At 40.2% G+C, this 15,681-nt stretch overlaps 1 pseudogene; it reads right to left on the reverse strand.

Annotated features, from left to right (window-relative positions):
• Positions 1–3,955: 3,955 nt before the first annotated feature.
• LOC136749051 (uncharacterized) lies at positions 3,956–9,659 on the reverse strand (annotated as a pseudogene).
• Positions 9,660–15,681: the final 6,022 nt, after the last annotated feature.

The following is a 15,681-nucleotide window of genomic DNA, read 5'->3' on the forward strand; positions in this document are numbered from 1 at the left end:
AAAATGATCAAGATTAAATTCCAAAGTAAAGTTAGAAACTTGCTGAGCCGATCAGACATCTAATACAAAAAAATCTAATACAATAATGAATATATAATGTGTAGAAAACATGATTATAAATCTTTCACAATTACTAATTTGATTACAAAGCTGATATTGTCAGCTGTATTTATTATATTCAGTAGGCTAGCCTGGTTGGAGAAGAACGTATTATAGCTCATTCATGTTGAGGAGCTGAAAATGCCATATTTAATTCAAATATTTAGTAACATAAGAACGGATATGAAGGAGAAATTCACATACGCAGAGATGTGCATGTATGTTCTAGTGTTAAGTCTCTAGCAAACTATATTAAGACAATACAGATCTGCACCCAGATGGCACAGCAGCGTTCATGAGTGGTTGGACTGATATTGGAAGACAATGTCAGGGCCGTCACCTTTTTGCTCCCATGTCATAGTGCCTACGTTTGCCCGATGTTCAAAACTATAACGGCCCTTTTCTATCCTTTGCTCTTATTCTGTATCCACTGTTACTCATTCCTTCACTGTCCTTGTCTTGTAGCCCTCAGTGTTTTCAGAACCCGTTCTTGATCTTGTAGAAATATAATGCAGAAGAGCAGAACTACAATCACACTATCAATGCTTTCCCTGGTGAGGTATGAATGCGGGAAGCTTGACAGAGTATTTCTAAAATTTGTATTATCCAATACAATATATAGTTGATTTATTATCAGTAATGCCACCCGCCCTCATTCATTGACAGTGCCGCAGAAGCAGACCCTCTGTGGCCACGCTACTGAGCCACCCTAAAAAGAAAATTGTTAAATTTACTGTAAAATACTGTCAGCACAAATGCCAGCAAGACACTGTAAATGTTACAGTAATAGTACTGTTGGTAACTTTACAGGATGTTACTGTAATATTAAAATACAATGTTACTGTATTTAAATTTACAGTAACTAACTGGCAGCAGGGTTGCCAGCATAATACTGTTTTGCTGTATTACTGCATCCTTACTGTAAGCTAAGCAGAATCTTATTGTAACCATAAATACAGTATCTTGTCATTTTAGTAAATATACAGTGGGGGAAAAAAGTATTTGATCCCCTGTTGATTTTGTACGTTTGCCCACTGACAAAGAAATTATCAGTCTATAATTTTAGTGGTAGGTGTATTTTAACAGTGAGAGACAGAATAACAACAAAAAAATCCAGAAAAATGCATTTCAAAAAAATTATACATTGATTTGCATGTTAATGAGGGAAATAAGTATTTGACCCCTTCGACTTAGTATTTGGTGGCAAAACCCTTGTTGGCAATCACAGAGGTCAGACGTTTCTTGTATTTGGCCACCAGGTTTGCACACATCTCAGGAGGGTCCCTCTCCTCTTTGCAGATCCTCTCCAAGTCATTAAGGTTTCGAGGCTGACATTTGGCAACTCGAACCTTCAGCTCCCTCCACAGATTTTCTATGGGATTAAGGTCTGGAGACTGGCTAGGCCACTCCAGGACCTTAATGTGCTTCTCCTTGAGCCACTCCTTTGTTGCCTTGGCTGTGTGTTTTGGGTTATTGTCATGCTGGAATACCATCCACGACCCATTTTCAATGCCCTGGCTGAGGGAAGGAGGTTCTCACCCAAGATTTGACGGTACATGGCCCCGTCCATCGTCCCTTTGATGCGGTGCAGTTGTCCTGTCCCCTTAGCTGAAAAATACCCCCAAAGCATAATGTTTCCACCTCCATGTTTGACAGTGGGGATGGTGTTCTTGGGGTCATTCCTCCTCCTCCAAACACGGTGAGTTGAGTTAATGCCAAAGAGCTCGATTTTGGTCTCATCTGACCACAACACTTTCACCTAGTTCTCCTCTGAATCATTCAGATGTTGGCAAACTTCAGACGGGCCTGTACATGTGCTTTCTTGAGCAGGGGCCCCTTGCGGGCGCTGCAGGATTTCAGTCCTTCACGGTGTAGTGTGTTACCAATTGTTTTCTTTGTGACTATGGTCCCAGCTGACTTGAGATCATTAACAAGATCCTCCCGTGTAGTTCTGGGCTGATTCCTCACCGTTCTCATGATCATTGAAACTCCATGAGGTGAGATCTTGCATGGAGCCCCAGACCGAGGGAGACTGACAGTTATTTTGTGTTTCTTCCATTTGCGAATAATCGCTCCAACTGTTGTCACCTTCTCACCAAGCTGCTTGGCGATGGTCTTGTAGCCCATTCCAGCCTTGTGTAGGTCTACAATCTTGTCCCTGACATCCTTGGACAGCTCTTTAGTCTTGGCCATGGTGGACAGTTTGGAATCTGCTTGTTTGATTCCTTCTGTGGACAGGTGTCTTTTATACAGGTAACGAGCTGAGATTAGGAGCACTCTCTTAAAGGGAGTGCTCCTAATCTCAGCTCGTTACCTGTATGAAAGACACCTGGGAGCCAGAAATCTTGCTGATTGATAGGGGATCAAATACTTATTTCCCTCATTAACATGCAAATCAATGTATAACTTTTTTGAAATGCGTTTTTCTGGATTTTTTTGTTGTTATTCTGTCTCTCACTGTTAAAATACACCTACCATTAAAATTATAGACTGATCATTTCTTTGTCAGTGGGAAAACGTACAAAATCAGCAGGGGATCAAATACTTTTTCCCCTCACTGTAGTAGATTTCTAGCTGTTGGTGACAGCCAATTACTGTATAGTTTACTGTAATCTAAATAAGCAGAATTCATGTTTTCAAATGATATATAATTTATTACAGTTCTTTTCCATCTTAACAGGTGCAGTTCTTTTGCACTATACCATTTAGACAGTGCACTTAACAAAAGTTGTCAGGAAGAATGCCTTATAAAACATCTCAACACAATTATGTCAACCATTCACTCCAATTCCCTAATTTGTGCCTCCTTCAAATTAGGCTGATGCTGAACAGCTGACATATTGGCACCATGTTGTCAATTTCCTTATACCATTTGAGCACAATACAGTACTCCGTTAAAATAAAATAAAAGCTTGTTGAGAACAAATATTTATGTATTTATTTATTTACATAAATAAAGATTAGTTTAGGCTAAGAGCTTGGGGAACAAAAAGTGTATGTTTAAGACAATGCTGCACAACTGCAGAATGTTCAATCTCACAGAATGCAATTTAAAGTGCAGTGTTGTTCTGGTTTATAAAACATACTAAACATCAGCAATTTGTTGTTTTAAAGAACACAAAACTGTAACTAATATGGAAAATGACTCCACAACCTAAGTAGTGTTGTAGACCACTTTAAGCAACAGTTTTACACAATGCTCCAAAATGGCTAAATGTAAATTGTCTGCAATATATAACAGTATTAAAGAATCCTAAATATAAACAATTATTTGTTTTTAATAACAGTGAACTGTGACCAACATAACATTAATAAGGTTATGAAATATTCCAAAATAAAATTACTTGGGGATAAAAGGCTTCCTGGCCTAAATAAGTATGCCCAAGAGTAAAAGTGTCAAGCAATTTGTTCAATCTGTTCTGTGCAATCTGTTCTGTAGGTAGGGTCATATTCAAGGTTTGGGGCCCATGTAACCCCCCCCCTACCCCATCAGACAAAAAAAAGGCAGACTCTGCTTAGTACTGCAGGTTGAAGGTGTAATATACAGCGAATACTGCAGGAAGCCCTGTCAGGAAGGTTTGCTGGGTTGCCTCTGTAAATCACCTGCCCTTCAAGGCTCAGCATCCATTGGTCATTGGTGGATCGTTCTATTTCGCCTGAAACTCAAATATACATCATATTAAAGTAATTCAAGCTAGACCACTTTAAAGAACCCTTTTTCCATGTGCCCTGAAAAACATCTGTAAGCCTTTTCCGGTTCACCTACAAGGATAATTTACTCGACATAACACTTTTTTCCACTGAAATATGATCAAATAATTTATAAAGCGATTCTACAATATAACATTCAATTCAATTAATTAAATCCAAACATACCAAGTAGTATCAGACGAGGAGTTCTGGGAAGGGAGAGGCTCCTTTCACCATCAGCTGCTGTCGCAGTCACCTTGCAAGGCACAAACAATGATGAAACATGAATACCTGTTTCAGTTGGGGAGAAATTTATGTGAATATAAGTAAGCCATGAAGTTACATCTGCATGAAGAATCAGTTCATCCGTGTTCTCTGAAGTGTGCCATCAGCAGCTGGACAACACAGAGTGCTATTTCACAGTCTTCACCCTGAGAGAGGACTGCTTGTACATCTTTGTTTGTGGGTTTGCTCCTGAAGTACTCTGATGGCTCTCCTACACTCTTCCATGCAAGTTCCAAGACACAAAGGATGTTTATGTCTGTGAGCAGCTCAAAATTACCATATAAGCAGTTCTGAAGGAAAAGGAAAGGCCAATTGGTTCTCAGGTTCTCAATGGGTGGGGCAGGTGTTGCATTAATGTGGCGCCGCTGTAGGCTGAACCTCCATAAGCGTATTCCTGCTGGAACCTGGTCCCAAGGCACTTGGAAGGTTTCTGGCCAGGTTATGTGTATTGAAGAACCACTGCTTCCTCGGCAGCTTGTAGCTGAGGGACTAGAAAGTCATGAGCGGCTGGAAAGTGAAGAGGGACTTGAATGTGATGAGGAGCTTGATAGGGCTTGGGCATCATCAATGCTAGTCTCGACCGCTGAAACAGAAGGGGAAAATATATATATATATATATATATTAGAATTAAATATCAAAATGTACTATTCCTGTTACAAACCACCCTAAAGTAATTTTACATAGGGCTTACATAACCTGATTTGAATGCATCCAGTAGTTTTCGGCATTGAATGGGCCATAACAGGTCACCGACATCTTCCTGCTTCACAAACTTAAGGTCTTCTTTTGTCTCTACTCCACAGCACTGTAGCTTCTCCAGTAGCTGCTCTTGGCTCTCTGCAGTAAGATTTGGCAAAGCTTTAAGGATAACTTCCCTGATCTATCCACCCAAGGTGGACATTGTTCTACAGTGAAGGAAGAGAGTGGTGAAGAACAATTAGTGCCATGACACAAATGTTATAGACAGGCAATGGGTAGTAATCAAGCAGGTTCTCTTGATTAACACAACTGTATTTCTTCTCCATAGGTGTAGACCCAAGACAATGAACACGGTCTACATAACCAAGACGCATAGACTGATATTTTTCAGTGACAAAATATACCTCTGAATCCCTATGAATAAGAATCAGCTGGATTTTCCCAAATATAAGTCCCTTTTCACTTACACTTAATGGTACAAACATGTTCTTTCTATATTATGTACCCTTCACAGTCACTTCATGAGCAATGAGTGTGTTTAAAGGCTCAAAGTTATGATGTGCAACTGACTGTTTGATATCATCATTGTAGTCCTGAGAGAAAAACTCTATTCCCTTTTCTAGTTGCACAACTGGTGGAAAGAATTTGCCAGCACTTAGAAATGCTTAAAGTTATGCAATTTCCTTGCACACCATTTGAAATATGTATGTTTGCTCTCAAACCTTAGAGTCCACAGACAAATGAGTGGCCCAAAGTGGACAATGAGCTCTGGATAATGACAGAGGTAATGATGCTTTGGCTTAAGAGGTTGACCAGGAAAGAGCTGCATTCAAAAATACAAATATTCATCAATCAGAACTCTTAAATAGGCCCAGTGGAGATGGCTGCTGCACAAATAAGCTCCATCTGTCAAAGTTGTAAAAGAAGTTGCCACACTGGACTGATCGTCATCTGGACTTTATAGTTTCTCCCCAATTAAGACTCATAAAAATCTCAGCAAACACCATTTATGGACAGCATGCCCACCAAGCTTCTCATTTCCTGGGTTAACTTAGGGAGGCAGGGAGGTAACCCAGGCAGACAGACATGGAAGTATATAAGGTCATTAAATACAGAGTCAAATTTGATACCTCCACTAGAAACCAAATGCCCATCATTATTTTGTACATGATCTTTGTATGACTGTACTGTCCTGTAAGTGCCCCTAGAGAGAGGAGCTGACTCAAATGTCTGCCTGTTGATGTCACAGTATCTACAGAAATACATACTCTTGCTGAAATTCTCAACAAAGCTACCAATGTTATGTGAACCTAGATTATCTCAAGCAATGGCAAAAAATGTTCCTTTATACACCTGCCCATCATGCAATGCAATGCCATGTTCCTCGATATCTTTCAGTGCTTTTACCAGGGAGCCCATAACAAAGTCTTGCCCAAAATACTTGCCCAAAAGTCTTGTTCTTTGCAAAGAAGGACAAGTTGCATTTGATCTATGCTAGATCGATTGTGGGGCAAAAGGTCTGTAAGGGTGGCATATACTGCAAATATTTTGTGCTTTTTCTTCCCAGACCCCAGTGGATTTGCCACTTCAAAAGAATCCTGATAAAGGATCAAACCTACTGATGTTGCCTCCGATTTGAACAGCACATTCTCTGCAATATTTGTGCCATCCCAAACATCTCGAATAAGATCCTCAGACCGGACACGGTCATGTAATTGCATGTCACATCACTGACTCACATTTGAAGAGAGACTCTATAGTTTGCTTGACAGGGACATACTGTGCAAAACACTCTTTGCCTGCTTCATTCTATCCAAGGTAAATGGGAACTGGCTCCACATAATTAAAGCTATCCTTGAACACTGTTTTTCTTCTCTGGTCCATTTTCAATTTATGCATATTGCAAGATCTAAACAGATCTTCTGTCTTCAGGACATTAATCACAGTCTTAATGTCAGCTGCAGGAACCCCAAGTGTAGTCAGTTTGTCATTCAGTTTATAAAGCAAATGTGACTAGCTAATATCATGTATTTCTGAATAGTCTGAATAACAGAGGATGGAAGCAGTAACTTTGCCTGCAGCTTCAGATAAAACAGGGCTAAATTCCTGACAAACAATGTATCATCTGCATTTTCAATGCAGATTATAGATTAAATAGCATATCTGACTGCTGGTCCCTTACAGTGATATCACAGGAGCTGCCAGGACTTACAACGGTTGACACAATTGAGTCAACAAGACTTTCCTCTGTACAGTTTTTATGTTTCCTAGACAAATGTGAATTGAATGTAGATAATATGGCAAATTGCTTATCACACTGTCTGAATAGACAAGATATTGTTTTGCCCTCTTTCAGATGAGTTTTAAGATGAGAGAAAAATGTGGTCAAATCCTCATATCTGTCATTGTAAAAATCAACATGACATTTCAGATCCACAACATTGCACACTCTAGGCCTAACCGAAGTGCCTTGCTTATGGTACCTGTATGTGTGGGATTTGAAAGTTGCACATTTTTGGAAGGTCCTATTACAATCAGGCATTAGGGCTGAAACGATTAAATCGACATTATCGACAACGTCGACAATAAAAATTGTCGACAAGTCGTTTGATCTCATAGGACCTATTTTAAGTGCCTGCAATAACGTGATTTGACCAGTGCGGCGCTGTAGCGCTAGACTGTAATGCTGTCATCTGTAACGTGTGCAGGGCGGAACTTGCTTTCCATGGGAGCACAATGCGCATGCAGCAACATCACGGCACCAGAGGAGATGGAAATGGTGAGAGGGGAGTGTGCTCCAGCTGGAACTAAGCAAGATGGCCAGTTAGTGACACCAGTTGAGAAAAAAGCATTACGTGGTATTTAGGACTGTGCGATATGACGATAGAAAAATGCATCAGAAACACAGACAGACATGGAGGAGAGTAAACTGACACAGAATAACCAAAAGACACTTTAATGCATAAGCGCATACATTGTGCCCCGCTCTCATCGCCGGGCTGAACTCGATCTGCCAGTCAATGCTAGAAAACCTCCTTCAGTCTGACAGACAGCCTCAGTGAAGAGAACTCTCACCATGATGAAGAGATTCAGGTGGTGAGAAAAGAAGTACAGATGTACTTCTCAGAATCACAAATACCCAAAAAAGTAGATCCCCATGGTTGGTAGAAGGAAAATGGGGGAGTTTCCCTAACCTATCAAAGCTTGCGAGATCTTTTCTTTGCATTCCCGCCACATCCACTACAGTAGAACGGATCTTCTCTGCTGCAGGAAACATTTGCTCACAAAAAAGAGCAAGCTTGTCACGTGAGCATGTTGATATGCTGACCTTTCTTCATTTTAATTTGCTTATTTGAACAAAATACTGTTTTTCATTGAACAGAACCCTGTTGTCTACAAATGAAGCTTATTTAGATTTAAAGCAACAAAATGATTGAAACAATGCTTAGAGAGTTGGACAAAATTGGACAAAAAGAGATTGGCCAGTTCAGTTGGCTCAAAGTGCAATAAAAAGATTATTTTCAAAAGCTGAAGTGATTTCCTTTTTTATTTATTAGTTAGAATAAGTATAACTCAATGTTTTAACAAATTGCAAAAGCTGAATAATCGTTCAAATCCTACTGATTAATCAGTGAAAAAACAGATGATTAAATCGACCAATCGTTCTAATAATCGTTAGATTAGTTGATTATCAAAATAATCGTTTGCTGCAGCCCTATCAGGCATGCCACACTTAAAAACTGAGTTGGGAGTATTTCTGTGAATTTTCATGTGCCTCATATATGCTATTATGGTGCTGCATACATGAGCACAAAACTGGCAGGAAAACATTTTGATTGCACATGGAATAATAAGAATCATAAGTAGTCAACCAAACACTGTCAACAGCACAGTTCCTTTTTAACTTAACAGATGAAGATGCTGTTCTAACCCCACTCTCACCACTAATGTTAGCCTAACTGCAAAGACAGTTAAATGGAATATGCCAGGCTCTCCTTTTCAAATAAATAAAATCACAAACTATAGTTAAATGGTCAAGCTAAAAATGTGATCTTCACAATACATACAGAAAACATGGACATTAAACACAAAATGTTAAATGTTAAAGGCTGCTTAGCTTTCTCCTCTAGGCTCTGGACACTTCTCTCTGCAGCAGCGTGTTATCTGACGACTGAGATAACAGGGCTTTAAGAGTGTCATTGAATTGGCTAGATATTCGTAGAGTCACGGTCTATGATTGGGTAAAAAAAATATCAGATCGCTAGGCCGATGATAGCCCATAGTAACGTCCTTTTCATTGGTCAATACCATCCCCATGTTCTGCAGTTGTGCAGTGGAATGCAGCAGCCAGGAAAGACGCGATGTAAACAAAGCGCACATGGTTCTTTTCGGCAGAATTTCACGCTTGAGGAAGCGTGCAATAGAAATATAAACAAATCACAAGTATTCCCTTTACACCATGTTCTCAAAAGGTAAATCAATCAGCTTCGAGACGACACTTACGTCGTAGACTCGTGTGTTTGTCTATATTACATATTTACAGTTGTTTATAGCCAAACATCGGAGGTATTTTTGCTATAAGCGTGAAAATAAGAGTCGCGCCCTCCATTTTTGAGTGTTTTTTCCGGAGTTCAGTCTGTTTACAGCTATTACAGCGGCGCTTCGCTGTGCTGCCGGGGTCAGCGATCACTGATCGGGGATCAGCGCTAGTCATTTACATGGGTTTTATTGTGTTTGTTTTAGTCCCAGTTACAAACATTTTACGATAAAAACGGAGATGGTTGAGATTGTTGTTTTGCATAAAAATAAACGTACTAAATGCCAATCTGTTAAGTTAACGAGAACATCTAAATCCATCCACATGCTTTACGTTGCAGATCGCCATTGTCTCTGCAGTAGAGATGTGCAGTCGTTCTTTTTGAACTCATGAGTACTTTTTTTAGTGACTCGTTCAATTGTATCTGGCATTCGAACAGTTGGCAGCAGATTTCTACAACATGATCATTTGCTTCATACGCGGTCCTCCAGCTCTGTGCCTCTGTGTACATTCGCAGAGAAAAAAAAAGATCAAGCCTGGAACATTATAAAGACATGTTTATAACTAATAATTGCATGCAGGCTACAATAATGAATATAGTTAGTTGATTATTGATTTCATGATAAACACACATGAAAACATGCACCGAGCGTTTGATTAAGTAAAAAAGACTCGTGAACGACTGACTCGTTCAGTTTTATCGTTCAATTGAACTATTGTTTCGTTCATTTGAACGGCAACGGAGTTATACCCAGTATAAACCCAACATGACTGAATGCGCTGTCCTGCAGCTCAGTACTCCCTCCAACAGCTGTTAGTTTTCAAAAAGTTAAAAAAAAAAAAAAAATAGATCGAGCCGGCAGCATTATAAAAACATGTTTTGTAATTGATAATTTGTTACGTTACAATAATGAATATAGAAGTTGAGTATTGATTGTCACGATAAACACATCAAATTATACAGCGTGCGTATAATTTGCGTAAAAAAGACTCGTGAACGACTGGGTCATTCCTTTTTATTATTTCGGTCATTTGAAAGGCTGGCAGCGGAGTTACACTCAATATGACTGAATATGCAGTCCTCCAGCATAGTCCGTCCAACAGCTGTTAGCTTTACGTTTGCAAAGAAAAATAGATCAAGACAGATTTATGTATGTATGTATGTATGTATGTATGTATGTATGTATGTATGTATGTATGTATGTATGTATTAGCAGACGCCCTTATCCAGGGCGACTTACAAAATATAAACGCAATACAAAGTGCAAAAAATACAATGCAGTTCAAGGCATACAACATATTACAATTACATATTACATATTACAGTAGCATTCAAAAGACAATGTTTATTTTTATCGTTCAATTGAACAATGAGCAGTCGTTCGCCGCGGGTGGGAGCGGTTCTTGGCATTGCTGACTCAAAATGAACGAAATGACTCGAAAGATTTGTTCTTTTTTACTGAACGATTCGAAAAGATCAGTCGGTAAAAAGAGTCGAACCTCTCATCACTAATCCGTACACGGATTTCTAGGCGGTATCTGGATGTGAGTGACAGTGAATGTTCAACTCATCAACTGCTGGCTGATATATTTTAAGAACAATATGTATGCTAACCTAATATAAACGGATACTGCCCGACATTACCTTTACCCTTCTGTTGGATATACCCGTCAGGAATAAGCCGTTTGTCACTGAGTGCATTTTCTCATTTTAAAATTGAACACATGCAGCCCACCTTTCTGTTATGTGTATAACTTTAAACTAATGCCAAATGTATCATGCATGGAAATAACCCCCTTATATATGATATACTAGGCTGAATATACATAACGTTGTGTAGTGAGTACGAATGAGGTTTAATGTTTACGCGATAGTAGGCACTACTGCCACGAAAAATGTAAGAAGGAAACAATTTATAAGACATCAAATAGTTTCCACAACAAACAAAGCAACAGCAGAATAAACGAACGAGTGAATTAAACAAGTAATTAAAAAATATACAAAAAATCGAAACGAACACCGACACAATGATGAACAAAATATAAAATGACATTCAATAACAACATATTTTCTCGCTGTGCACGAACAATAGGCAACATTTCGTTGGTGTGAATGTTGGGCGCAACATGTAATTTGTCACCAGCACTGTACAACCTGTATTGTAGTTACTGTAGCAATAATCAGTTATTTCCACTGAACACACAGAGCCGTGGAGGCTGTGAATAAAATAGGCTGAAATTTGAAATAGGCTGCGCAAACCTGTGCCGTTCTTTCCACTGTGCCTTAACCGCGAGAGGCTTTAGACAACTCCGGAGTTGTCTAAAACTAGAGGAGCTGCGAGAGCATTTTCAGGGTGTTTTCTTGCAGATATTTTCTTGATTTGATGCAGCGAAAATGTAACCACTCCCACTGTATTGTTGGGCGGGATAAGCTGCTAATAGCAACTACACAACTGTACATCATGGGATGTACTTTAAAAAATAGAAGAGAGTAGCATATAACTAAACATGAAAGCGCGACTGAGTACAGTTGTGCAGTTTTCTAGTAGCAGTTGTGTGAAAGCTGTGTTTTATTCTCTCGCGTTACGCAAGAAATGAGCTTCGAGAAGGTTGTTTTGCTGCGCAAATCGGGTTAGATTTAGGGCCGGATTAAATCAAAACTTTGACCCACCCAGTAGCAAACTACAGAACTGTACTCAGTTGCGGCTTCATTTTCAGTTACATGCCACTTTCTTCTAATAATAAATGTAACCGCTATTATGTACAGGTTTGTAGTTTGCTATTAGCGGGTGGGTCAAAGTTTTGATTTAATTCGGCCCTTAATACCACGATAGTTTAGCAGCGCGATTTCCTTTCGCAGACATTTGATTTAATCCTGCCCCTGTTCTTATCACTTGCTCACACTGACTCTCGCCCTACCCTCTCTCCCTATATTTGCCTAACAGATCAAGGCCGTGATGACACAGCAGGGCACACTCTGGCAGGGTCATTAAGAACAACTGAATAGACAAAGCTCTATATTTCTTCTCCCCTTTCCACCCCCAGCCTCATGTAGGCTGACTGGTCCAGTTTCGACTCCCAGAAGGATTGTGGCTTAGGATTTCTTTCAGATTCTTGCCTCTGTAAGCTTCAAAATACCAAGGGCTGTTTTGCTGAACACCGTAAACACTGAATAACATAATTAATAAATACATAAATATACAGACGTGCACAAATTTGTTGGTACCCCGCCACAAAAGATGAAGAATGCACAATTTCCTCTGGAATAACTTGAAACTGACTAAAGTAATTGGAATCCACCATTGTTTATTCCATATTTAATATAAATCAGACTTTGCTTTTGCAACATAATATTGTAAATAATAAAACAAATGAAAAGGGCATGGACAAAAATGATGGGACCCTAAACCAAATATTTTGTTGCACAACCTTTAGAGGCAATCACTGCAATCAAATATTTTCTGTAGCTCTCAATGAGACTTCTAAACCTGTTAACAGATAGTTTGGCCCAAACTTCCTGAGTAAACTGCTCCAGCTGTCTCATGTTTGATGGGTGCCTTCTCCAAGTGGGTGACTGCAAGTTTCAGCTCTTTCCATAGATGTTCGATAGGATTCAGATCAGGACTCATAGCAGGCCACTTCTGAACATTCCAATGTTTTGTTCTTATCCATTCTTGGGTGCTTTTAGCTGTGTGTTTTGGGTCATTATCCTGTTGGAGGACCCATGACCTGTTACTGAGACAGAGCTTTCTGACACTGGGCAGTACATTTCACTCCAGAATGCCTTGATAGTCTTGAGATTTCATTGTGCCCTGCACAGATTCAAGGCACCCAGTGCAAGGCACAGCAAAGCAGCCCCAAAACCGAGCCTCCATGTTTTACTGTAGATATGGTGTTTTTTCTTTGAAAACTTCATTTTTTCTTCTGCGAACATAGAGCTGATGTGACTTGCCAAAAAGCTCCAGTTTTGACTCATCTGTCCAAAGGACATTCTCCCAGAAGGATTGTGGCTTGTCAATATGCATTTTAGCAAATTCCAGACTGGCTTTTTTATGTTTTTCTTTCAAAAGTGGAGTCCTCCTGGGTCTTCTTACATGGAGGCCACTTCAAAAAGCAATGGATGGTATGAACAGAAACTGACATACATTCACCTTGGAGTTCAGCTTGTATCTCTTTGGCAGTTATCCTTGGTTCTTTTTCTGCCATTCGCACTATCCTTCTGTTCAATCTGGGGTCGATTTTCCTCTTGCGGCCACGCCCAGGGAGGTTGGCTACTGTTCCATGGACCTTGAACTTCTTAATAATATTTGCAGCTGTTGTCACAGGAACATCAAGCTGCTTGTAGCCTTTACCTTTACCATGCTTGTCTATTATTTTCTTTCTGATCTCCTCAGACAACTCTCTCCTTTGCTTTCTCTGGTCCATGTTCAGTGTGGTGGACACAATGATACCATACGGCACAGTGACTACTGTCCTCCATTTAAATAGGCTGAATGACCGATTGCAAGATTGGAGACATGTGTGATACTAATTAAAGAAACTAATTAGTTTGGAATATCACTATAATCCAATTATGTATTATCTTTTCTAAGGGGTACCAACAAAGGTGTCCAGGCCATTTTAGAATATCTTTTCACAGCTTCTTTGCTTTATTCTATGATATACCAAAGGCATGAGAACAGAAGTATTTACAAGTTGCCACAGAGAGAGACAGGAGAGTACAGGTGAGAGGTATCCATCTTGTTGTTTGACTAGTTTCAGACCAGTCTTAGCATTGCTCATTTTGTTTTAAGTTTGCCTTAATTGACGTTAGCATTGTCTGTAGTTTGCCTAAATTGAAGTCAATTCAGTTCAGCTGCTGAGTTGGTAAAAGTAAACAGGTTGTAGAAGGGAGATTTTGTCTAGGACTAGCAGGAATTCTGTTGCAGGAGGAGCCAGGTGGGGCCAGTTAGGTGTGAATTAGGGGTAGGTAGACAAAAGCTACTTAAAGCAGCTGTTGAGAAAGCTGCGCTGTTTCTCGCTGACAAAAGTTAGGCAGTTGACTAGCAGCAGGAACCAAGAGACGTGTAAAAAAAAAAAAAGTAACATTTACAAGAATGTGGCCACTACAGTTTCAGGCTTGCAGAATGATTGCCTTCCTGTATGAACTCATCCAAGAAGGCTTCATTTGTGAATGTTGTCGGCAGGTTGAAATCCTAGAGATCAAGGTTCATGCTCAGCTTGTCGATCTGCGCTGTATTAGGGATATAGAAGAATTGGTCAATCAGCCCATGAGAGAGATGGTGTGCACGCCAAAACCTAGGAGAGTTGAGACCTTAGAGCAGGACAGTGTAGAGAACTGCTGGGTTACAGTAGGTCGTAACCGCAGAAAAGGGCGTGCACAACCCCTAGAGACACCCCAAGAGCTTGAATTGCCAAACAGGTTCCAACTGCTGGACACTGAGTTGGACAGTGACAGCTCAGAGGGTGATGGGGGGGCAGTTGAGCACCAGAGCACCATGGTACCCACTCCCCCCCAGAAGAAGGAAGTAGTTATAGTAGGAGACTCAATTCTTAGAGGTGTAGATCACACAGTGTGTTCTAGTGACAAGGAGAGCCGCATGGTATCTCCCTAAACTAGTAGACGGGCTACTGGCCAAAGCCGGGGGGAATCCACTGGTCATGGTCCACATTGGAACCAATGACATAGGAAAAGGTAGGACAGAGGTTCTGCAAGACAAATTTAAAGAGTTAGGAACAAAACTAAAGAGCAGAACCTCTACGGTAGTTTTCCCTGAAATACTTCTGGTACCACGTGCCAGGCCAGGGAGACAGGCAGAGATTAGAAAGTTTAACACGTGGTTGAAAGCTTGGAGTAGGGAAGAGGGGTTTAGGTTTATGGAGCATTGGTCTTTCTTCTGGGATAGATGGGACCTGTACAAACCAGACGGTCTACATCTAAACAGAAGGGGGGCTAATGCATTGGGAGAGTGTATGTGCAGTGAAATTGAGAATCATTTTAACTAGGGACCAGGAGGGCACGGAGCTCTGACAATGGGAGATGTTCTTCTAAGGAAAGAAAACCAAGGGAAACTGCTAGTAGGAAAGTCCTGAAATGTTTGTACCTCAATGCCAGGAGTATAAGGAACAAGATGTTAGACTTGGAAGCCACAGTGCTAGCATGTGACTACGATGTTGTAGGAGTGACAGAAACATGGCTTACAGAAAATGATGGGGATGAATACAAGTTGGAAGAATACACACAGTTTAGGAGAGACAGGCAAAATCGAAGAGGGGGTGGGGTAGCATTATATGTGAAAAATGACATTGAGGCAGTAGAACTTGTATTAGATCCCAGTAACGGAACAGAATCTTTGTGGGTGAAACTTTT

This window comes from Amia ocellicauda, chromosome 5 (genome assembly GCF_036373705.1).
Source record: "Amia ocellicauda isolate fAmiCal2 chromosome 5, fAmiCal2.hap1, whole genome shotgun sequence".
Classification (NCBI taxonomy): Eukaryota; Metazoa; Chordata; class Actinopteri; order Amiiformes; family Amiidae; genus Amia; species Amia ocellicauda.